Raw genomic sequence first — 9,249 nt, 5'->3', positions numbered from 1 at the left:
GAAAGAAAGAAAGGAATAAGGAAAGAAAGAAAGGAATAATGAAGGAAAGAAATGAGGTGGCAACATCTAGGCCTCTTGCGTCTTCTTGCTTCTTACCCATATGGCAGAAGGTACGAGGACAAGCTTGGAATCTAGTTTAGCCACTGAATGGAGCCTCCTCTATAAGGACTTACCCTCACAAACAAATTAAGCTTTTATGACTTACACATATAAAGTCCTTATTCCATGACACTATCACAATGACAGCACTTGATTTCTGACAAGGACACATTCAAGCCATTGCAACCCACAGTGGCGGTTTTTATTTAAGATCGTCCCACAATTTCATCAGATTCTGAAAAACATTCATTACATACTTTCCCATTATTCACCCTCAAATAAAGACTATTCTCCAATAAGAGATTAGGAGACTAACAGGAAATGCTAGTACTAGTCTATTCTTTATAATCTTACCAATACTGTCTAACTGTAGTTACACAGCTGATAATTTCTTCGTGTGGGTTGTATATCGCCTGCATGGAAAGATGGCATCATATATGGATAATATGGATTGTAGAAGCATGTGAAGATTATGTGTGTGAGGGTAGAATAGGAAGAGGAGGTACAATGGGGTATTTAAATACATGCGAGACATTTAAATACTACACACCAAATGAAAGTGAAGGCATTTGAATATCTACCAGTGAAGTGGTATCTCACTACAGTCAGAATTTGTATTAATTTGATCATTAAATTGCTGAACATCCTTTCTTATAAATACTGGCCATATGTGCTTCCTTTTCCCTTTTTGCATAAATGCTATGCATATTAAAATAATAATTATAATAACAACAAAGAATAGATGTACTCACTGCAATTACTTTTGAGGATATGGTTCATAATTTTATCTGGGAAATTGCAGCAGTAGAATGATTATGTCATTCATTAGGAAAAGAATTTTTAAAATGCAATTGTAGTTTCTGTTTCTGCAGTGTTATCTGAGTAGACACATTTTTTTTTTTTTTTTTTTTTTGATGATGAATGAAGTGTTTCCAACATGTCACTTTCCAGTAGCAAGAAGAGGGTCTGTGTGGAAGGAACCTTCTTAGACTGTAATTGCTCTAATGGGTCATTGATCTTAAAGTAATCTAAACAGACCCTCACAGTAGTGTGCAATGCCACAGGAGGCTGTTAACGTCACTGTTGGGTAAATACTCGGCCCAAGCTTTCATTTGCTACTACAAATGATAAAATAAACAGTACATATTTCAAGAACCTTGTAATTACATGTATTTACACAGTAGTTCAAAATAATAGACTCCTGGGCGAAGCTGTGCTTTATATCAGTCAAACGAAGTGAACATGCTGTCTTTGGTTGCGATCATGGAAGTGGAAATCAGAACTTCTATTTGGGGCACCATAGATGACAACTGACTTCCCCCCTGCTGAAGAAGTCACTTAACCTTTTCCTGCTTTAGTATTGCCAGCATAGATAAAGACAAGTCTATTTATAAAATCCTGTTGAAATTGTTAGCTTACAGATTGGTATTTCTTCATCCAGCTGTCTGTTATTTCAAACAGTGATTCATATGTATCAAGAGAAATAAAATTGCTATCAAATATAATCTTAATACATGTAAGACACCTATTACCCTCTATGTTTTTCTTTCCTCTACTCTACCTCCCTGTACTTTCCTATCAAAAGGACTATTCTAGATTTAGAGACTTAAAGACATACATGTAAAATATACTAATATATTAGATATGCTTGCTCCAAACATATTTATTGAAATTGTAATGAGAAGTTAATGGTAGTGAAATCATCCATTTTTCTTAATTAACAGTTTTAAGATTTAGTCACACTTTTGTGTTATGATTCATTTGTTTTGAGTGCTGCATAAAATTCTATTGTGAACAATAATACACATCATTAATATATTCTTCCTTTGTTGGTCATTTAATTTATTTCCATGTCTTTACTATGAGGAATGATATATGTATGTCTCATGTTAGAGGACCACAAACTCTCATGGGTACATACAGAGAAATGGACTGAAAGGTCCAAGAGTAATTAATATTAAAGATAATGAGGGCCATAGAGGTGTCACAGTCAGCATGACACTTGGCATGTAAGCATGAGGATCTGAATTAGAATTCCTAGAGCCCACAACAAGCCAATGCTCTTACAGCAAGACCTTACCTGGGACAGAATTCCTGGGCACTCACTGCCCTGCTAGCCTGGAGTATTAAAAGACAAAACAAGAGACTCTGTCTTAAACAAGGTTAAAGGGAATGACCGATGATCTGCTTCCACTTACATATAAGGTGTATACACACACACACACACACACACACACACACACACACACACACACAGAGGGGGGGGAGGCAGATATTTTGTTGTTGTTGACTTGATTTACATGTGCTTTTCATGAATAAAATTCTTAGTTTTACATATTCACTTCTTAAAATAATCTATACTCTTTGGAAGCCTTATATCATTTTTGTACTATGTAGACCAGGCTAGCCTTGAACTCACAGAGAGAACTCGCTACCCTCTGCCTCCCTTCTTGAAACTGTCATTAAAATGCAGTGCAATAGTGCCCAGCTCAACTGGTTTCTTTACATAAAATCACCAGGTCTCTCTAACCTGATATGTCAATAGGTTATGACGACATAGGGACAACAGAGCCACACACATTTCTACAGAATTCTCAAGCTAACTTTTGAGGAATGTCAATCAATGAAGAGGCAAAGGGAGCAAGTGTCCCTTATTTGAAAAAATATTTATTTTCTACTGAAATTTCTCTAGTTGTATTCAGTTCCTTATTTATGAGAAAGAACTTGGTCCTGGTACAAGATAGTGTCTAACCAGCAACCAGAGCTCACTGAGAGAACTTGAATGCTGGAGGTTAAGGAATGAACTTACTTAAACAAGCTAGAAAATCTTTCCTACCTACAATATAATAAAGATTTACAAACTATGTACCAGTTCACATGCCAAGAAAAAGCAAGACTGGAAGAAATCCAAAAGATGTAGAAAATTATGGACAGTTGAACTTGTCGATAATAAATATTTAAAATATTTTAGGATAGTCCAAGGAGTAGACTATGATTTATTAATTATTGTGGTTGAAATCTTGTAATTATGAGTGTGATTTAAATCACTATGCTGACATTTCATATAAAATACCTTGTCAAGCAAAGGCAATTATTTAAACATTAATGAAGAGGACGAGAGCCATTTACATCGTTCATGCACCTTAATTAATTTGGGTATATTATGACAGGCAAGAAAGGTATTTTTCAAGATCTTTATGGCACTGCGACTTCAAGTAATACAATCACTGAATCATACTTGGAATTTAAATTTTATGTACATAAAGATAAACTTTGATAATAAAGAATCTCCTAACTATATTAACTTAATCACAATGGCGTAATAATAAAAACATGGCTTATTTGAGTTATGGCTTTATAGTTCTCCAAGTGCTGAAAAAATTCAGTGGCAAAACTGAAGTTTTCACTATTTGATCCTGTAACTATGCAGGTGAGTTGTTCCTAAATTAAATTTCCATAGGGCAAATGTTGGCCTCTGTTAAATTATAGCTTTAAAGAAAATTTTAGAGCATTTATCCTACCTTTAGGTACATTACATAAATAATCATAGTGAGCATTGAAAAGATTTTTGCTATCAATTATTATGTATATGTTTTAGAAAGCATCATTTAATAAAAGAATTTGAACTCATTTTCCCTTTACTCTGTATTCAATGATGAAAAGTTTACATTGTATTATAAAATATTAAAGCAGTTGAAAATAGTTTTAAAAGTTACTTTACAATTCGTACTTCATCAAACATGAGTCTACAAGCAAAATGTAAATAATTCAGCCATCTATGTATCAGAATATTTTGATTATTCAATGAAAAATTTCTACACATATAGAACTATTGATTTCCTTCTATACTGATTAGAAAAGTATTTATTAAATTCTATGGCAATGTACTTTATATCAATGTACCTATTGTCCAAAAACAAAACAAAACAAAAAAAAACTGAAGTTCCTGATTACAATGACTAATTTAAATATACAAAACTATTTCATTGCATTTGAAAGCAGCTGCATAATAGTCATTCTTAATTTGCTTTGAAACTAGAGAAATAACCTTTTAGAGAAACTATTTCAGATATTCGTTTTTAATAAACAATATTTTCAGTTTAATGCCACAGGTCATTTAGGAAATAGAGACACCAAAGGTTGGACACTAGTTCCAAGGGACAATTCCTGTTCCCTTCTCCTCTCCATTGATTCCCCCTTTGCCATGGCCTCTAAAACAAAGAAGGTGGCCACCTTAACTTTGTCTTCTGCTTCATACTATAGCTTTTACTGCTAATTCTAACATTGTTCAGATTCGGTATCAGATTTGCATCTATCTTCCTGACTTGTCAAGTGCAGGGCATTATGCGATGTAGTATACCTGCATCCTGACACTGGATACTAGTCTCCGTGCTAGGTCTTCTCCAAGGATGGAACTGAGTCTAAGCATGTCTCACAGGAGCTTTTCTGAGACATGTGCGCCAAGGGAAATCCTGCCCTCTAATAACCATATCCAAAGGTTACATATTTCCAATTTGTTAATTAACGCTAAGCAATGATCTCTGAGGTACAGCTGGGCAGGTGGCATCTCTGGTCTCTCAGGGCAGAGACTGTTAGAAAACAGGAGTCACTCTCAGATTAGTGTACTAATTAATTCTAAAGAACTCCTACTTAGACTATATCAAAAGACAAGTAACACATTTACCAGAAATGTGGAAACCCCTGTAGTTTCTTTCATCTCTCACCAGCAGGGAAAAAAAAAAAAATCTCTCCCCATCCTTGCATATGCAAATACTGACATGTTGGAAGACCTTTATAAATGGTTACCTTGGTGCTAGGTAGGTGGTCTCCGATAATTACTGCTACACTCTTGTGGGTGGCGACTGATGTATTATCAAAGAAAAGAAATGTTACCCAAATCAAATCAAGTTGTTATCTTTTAACGCAAGGAGCTGAAAACATCTGTTTCTCGTTTTCAATTTGTTTAGCTATAAGTATACACTTAAGGGGTAGATATTATACGTACAGTAAACCTAAAATATTCTTCAATGAAATTTGAAGTGCTATCCTGTTAAACTGGCGACATGAAACACATGCCGTGGATTTTTTTTTTTTTTCTTACATGTGTATAGGTATGGAGGAGACGGCTGGCAAATTAAACCAAGTGTGAATGAAAAGGAGTTGATATTTGTGACACTGAGTTCTTATACAACATAAGGAAGGGAGAAAAGGAATGAAGTTTAGTGCAAAACCCTGCACCCCAGGAGACTGTGGTTTTCAATAAATAGTTGTAGTTTTCAATTGCTATTTTTCAAAGCCTAGGTATCGTCATGATTTCTCCTTAATACAAGTCTATATAAAAAAAAAAGTAGAAGAAAACTCAACAAAATTCTTGCATGAGGGGAAGTCTATCCAAGTATGTATCAGGCTGTGCAATTGAATGCGGCACACACAAATAACACTTACAGTACCAGCTTCACAGTGAGCCCAACCCTGACTCTTTTCGACAGTCAGGTACTTGAACTGACCCCTTAATCAGTATGTCTCAGAAAGCAAGGAGGGTCACCCTTACTAAGGGAACCTGAGACTCGAATCTTGGTCTCATTCTCCTTGTTAAGCACTGGGCTGCAAGTACCGACCCAATGTAATGTGTACAGAAGTTCAAGGGTGAGTGTCAGTGGTACTTATTTGGGTTTTTGAGACAATGGCAGTTTTAGGACAATTGTGAAAACAAGTCTCTAAGCCAAGCCAGCCTTCTAAAGCCTCTTTGGAGTAAACACCTGGGACCTTGCTGCAAAGATGAAAATCCTTAAATGATAGCACGGATTCACCTTATCCTGAACTTTCTTGTTATTATTGGAATTTCTTAGTGTTTTAGCTACAGGTTCTTGCCTGCTAACAAAGAGAATCGCCTGAAAGCATTCAGATATCCTTGACCTAGCTCTTACCTCAGTTCAGTTTGGTCAGCATTTGGTGGTGGGAGCCAGATGGACTCCGGGATGTTTTAAGGATCTCCAGGTGATTTGATTATGCAGCAACATTAGGGGAAACATCTGCCTTGAACCATTCCACACTAAAACATTCATTTCTGAGGTCTTCTGAACCCAAACAAGGAACTTTAAACTAAATTAAAACACATGGAAAGAAAAGACCGTTATTTGTATAAGTAGCTAAAATGGGTAAAATAAAGAAGCTGTGTTTAAAAAAAAAAAAAAAAAAAAAAAAGCCATATTGAAGAAGGAAAAAAACCACTGAGAGTTTTTTAAAGGGATTCTGAGCTACTCAGCAGTCAAACTGAATAATATTCAAATGTAATCAAGGACCTGTTATCTTGATAGACTAGTCTCACTGATTATTTCCTTTTATAAAACCTTATGTCTATCAAATAACCTTTAATTTATGTAAAATAATTAAAAGCGAGAGACTTCCTCTCTTTAATAATGTTGGTCTTTGAAGAATATGTTCATTGAATGGAGATAAATACTTGTTGCTATTATTTACAGTTTTAAAATAGAAGTTATACTTCTCATCTGTAACAAACTCCCCCAAGACAGATCACATGCACAAACACACACAAACACTCACATACACATACCCTCTCATACACACACATATACTCACGCACATACACACACAAATGCACACACAAATGCACACACATTCACACACTCACACACATACACACACTCAAATACAAACACATACACACATTCTCTCACACACACCTAAAACACACACACATTCACACACACATAAACACATACTCATACACATATAAACATACACTCACATACTTACACACGTACACACATAAATACGCACACATACTCACACACTCACACACACACACATTCTTTAGTCAGTGATACACTTTATGTTGGGTCCCTCTAACATTTTTCTCCTTGCCTAGTCCACAAATTCCCATTTAAGAACCTATCCCTGAAATGGCCTATAGTGGCTTACATGCCAACTGGAATGATATAGGCAAAACTACTCCCATGAGTCAGTATGAATCCTGCCAGCAATTCTGAGACCCAGCCAACTTGAAGAAGAAACCCTTTGAACTCTTGGAAAGATGAGCTTCCTCTGATCTTGAGGAAAGAGATGTCTCACCATTCTCCCCAGTAAATATCGCATGCTTTTAATTCTCAACTCTTCTTTATTCCCCGTATCCAGTTGCCTGTTCATCCTCACATTCATAAGACATTAGAGCCAAGACCTAGCGAGAGTTTCTGTATTAATAAAGATTAGATACTTGTGGTACTCTCATAACCCTATTGCATGGCTTTCAGTGATGAGACATGAACAAATACCTGCTCACTCCAGATAGGGCACTGATCAAACGGACGACGGTACTAATCTAGTTGAGTGAACTTGTTGGAAGTACTTACAGGATCATCATTGAGAAGGCTGACTTACAGGAACTTGTTCTACTTAAAAGAATTTGCATCCGTGGTAGGTCTATTTGAGGATGGATAATAACTCATGATACCTGCATACCTAGAGCTTCCTGCCATACTTGCATGCAGCTCTGACAGATATTTTCCTCTCCCCGCCCCCCCCCAAAAGCATTTACTGCTTATAAAATATCAGAGGAGGCTTTATCAATCCTACAGCTTTCTAAGATTTCTGAACCTTGTAACTTTCTTAAGCTGTCTCTATTTCTTCGAGAACGTTTCAATTTGTAGGAGGCAGCTATACAACTCACATTCTGTCCATGTTTGTGATCACATATCTAATTGGCCATCCTATGTAAATTTGACAGCTGACAGAGAAAAATCTCTAATTTTATGGCTTCCTTGAATTTTTTTTTCTTGTGTGGTTGATGTCATTACTTTTCTCCATTGCTCACTCATGGGACCCAGTCTTTCCCTTTCTTTGTCTACAAATAGTAATACAAGTTATAAAACCTACAGGTTATAAAACCTACAGATGATGAGTGAGCATGCATTTTCGGTTTTATCACACAGCAAGAGACCATCCAGTTTGAAAATACAGACCTTGGATTTCATATGTCTCAGCTACATCAACACAAAATTTCTTTAATTTTATAATAGGTGATGTGCCATATAGATAAGAAAATAATAAGATGGATTAAATGATCTTACCCATCTGAAATGTACATTCAAGTGGGCAGTGAGAACATGAAAAGGGAACTGTAGACTGTGAAATAGCTGTATAATCCAAGGATTGTTTTCACTTAACACTGAATTATGCTAACAATTATCTCAGATAAAAATGAATGGGCAATGTGACAGGAATCACCAGTGCCTGAAAGAGACTGTGTCCATCCCAAATTGGTAACACCCATGGGAAAAGGTGACAATGAAACGCTTTGACCCAGTTAGAACTTCCTGAGCTTATGTGCCCTCCACCTTTTCCAAACTACCTCTATTTTTTTAAAAAATATGGTTTAATCCAAGAGATATGAAAATACAAAGGTAGATCCTTGTCATCCCCAAAGGCAGGTTAATAATGCATTCAGCTTCAAATCATCATTCACATTGATAAAACTGACCTAATTTTCATCTCTCAGAGAGAAAATGTCCTATGAGTGTCTTTTTTTTTTTTTTTTCTTATAGAAATGTTGCCTTTTTGTGCCTTTCTTCTTTCATACTATAATTAAAGCTGGCATATCACTTCAAAATGTTAAATGAAATTTGGTTCATTTTCAGGCCCGGGCTTTGTTAATGAGTTAGCATCTCTGCTGAGCCTGTTCACTGCTTTGCATGCCAGGGAATCTTTCTGACAGTTGTGATGGTGATGCAGATGTTTTGCTTCATGGGGATTTTCCAACAATGTCCCTAATGAAAATGCGGGCCTACTTCCTGGCAAATACATTTTTTTTTCTTTCCAAACAAAAATTTCCAGTGCCTTCACCCTATCATTGCAAATGTAAACAATGATTGCTGTCCCCCACATCATTTTTGCTGAGTTCTGTTGCATCAATAAAGTGATTTACTTCTTTACTTTTACTCTTCCCTCCCCCTTTGGTTTTTATACAAAATCTTTTTTTTTTTTTTTTTTTTTTTTTTTTATTTTTATAAAACATAAAAGAGATTTTATTAGTTTTTACTTTCATTTCATTTCTTTTCTTTTCTTTTTTACTTATTCACTTTACATCCCACTCACTGCCCCCTTCCCAGACACCCCCCCTCACAATCCCCACCC

General features: G+C 35.8%; 1 protein-coding gene across 4 annotated transcripts in view; it reads left to right on the top strand.

The window, feature by feature from the left end:
• The window catches only part of Lin7a (lin-7 homolog A, crumbs cell polarity complex component), a 156,100-nt gene that overhangs the window by 86,544 nt on the left and 60,307 nt on the right, over window positions 1-9,249 (top strand). The gene's annotated exons all lie outside the window — the stretch shown is intronic.

Source organism: Mus pahari, chromosome 9 (assembly GCF_900095145.1).
Source record: "Mus pahari chromosome 9, PAHARI_EIJ_v1.1, whole genome shotgun sequence".
In the NCBI taxonomy this organism is placed as follows: domain Eukaryota; kingdom Metazoa; phylum Chordata; class Mammalia; order Rodentia; family Muridae; genus Mus; species Mus pahari.
Note: the sequence above shows the minus strand (reverse complement) of the source record. Positions and strands in the feature narration are given on the sequence as shown.